Source organism: Cystoisospora suis (assembly GCF_002600585.1).
Source record: "Cystoisospora suis strain Wien I chromosome Unknown contig_5337, whole genome shotgun sequence".
In the NCBI taxonomy this organism is placed as follows: domain Eukaryota; phylum Apicomplexa; class Conoidasida; order Eucoccidiorida; family Sarcocystidae; genus Cystoisospora; species Cystoisospora suis.
In genome coordinates, this window is record NW_027158127.1 from 26472 (window position 1) to 28010 (window position 1539).

The following is a 1539-nucleotide window of genomic DNA, read 5'->3' on the forward strand; positions in this document are numbered from 1 at the left end:
GAAGACAAACCGGGGTACGTTTTTCAAGCTTCGTGAGGCAAGTGCCGCAAAGCAGGCGCGCACAGCACGTGAGTGCGTCGCGGGTTCACAAGCCCTGCTTGAGGCGGCACTCCCGCACATTGTGTACGGACAGCAGCACGAGCTCAGTACTCTTTCCGTTGGTCACGTTGATCGTGTTCACCAAACTAGTAGTGAGCCGGTGCACTGGTACACAGAGGTATAGTAAGTAGCTAGAAGTATCAACGGTGGGCACGGACGCGCACGAAGCAGCGTCGTGCGGCAACGAAAAGGGAAGCTTTGGAGAGCAACAGACAAACGGATAAAATACGAGTGGCTCACTAATTAACTACTTTGGTCCCCGAAGTGGAGACGTCACACACAGCTCTTACAAAAGAACTGAACGGTACACGTCTGTGTAGGCTGACGACATTCGAGAGCCTGCGCCCCTCTCCAGGGTCGCGGTAGCGCGCTCTGCTGAGTCTGTGTCGAAGTCCGGGTCTCAACTCAGAGAGTGTTTCATCACCGGACGGCTACCAGAGCAAGAGCCGCTGCTGCAGCTCAGGGCACCAAGCCGGGAGAGCCTTGTGTAGTGCCGCCAGTTCTGCACCGATTGCTGCCATGACCAGCGAAACTGGCTCTCAGGTGCGGACCCTTGTGTACTCCCAGGGACACTCCACCTGATCCTGCAACGCCCACGCGACTCTCTGTTTGGTCGGCAGCGAGCTTAATCGCAAGCCATCCTGCTACACTGGGCCACGGCCGCACACACCATTCTGTTCGGCTTCGGTTCAGAATGTTGACGTGCGGCCGCTACCAACCGAAGCTCGCGAGCGTGCCCCCGCGACCAGAGCACTGATGAAGATTGCGTTGGTCGCGGCCGGTAGGCTTACTGGCCTTCGTCTTTTCACCAGATTGAAGAGTCGAACAGCCGGCACTGAGGCTTGGCTTTCGGAAGTGGAGGCCGTTGTTTCGCGGTTGGTCTGTTCAGACTGCGTCTTTACTTCTTGCAATAATGGTAGGGTCTCGGCCCGAAGACACGGTTGCGCTGCCTGGGGATGTCGTTGGCTCATCGCTGTCCAACGGAGTGGTATCGACGGTAGCTGCACTCCAGACATTGCCTCCGCCGCGCTGAGCTCCGTCGGCTCCGCAACACCATTCATCGAAGTTGGCTCTTTTGATCGCTGCCCGTTATAGGTGTGCGTCGGAACACGGTTCTCCTGTCCACTTGGTAACCCTATCCTGGGAACTCCGACAGTCAAAGAAGGAAGTTTGAAAGGCAACAAGTGTTATGCCGGTAAAAGGCAGTAGTGGTGTGACAAGGTAGCCCAGCGGGAGCGTGCAGTAGCTTCGTACCACTGATGTGGTCGACACGGCATGGTGCTGCCACTCCGCTGGGGAGGCGGCAATGAGAACGCGTCTCTTCCCGGTTCGAATGGAAGCTGCGGTTGAGAGCGAAGGGGAACAGAAGATCTTGTCGTAGAGAGAGAGGAACATAAGATAAGTTACTTGATGCGCGCGAGCTCGCCGTTCGTTGGCATC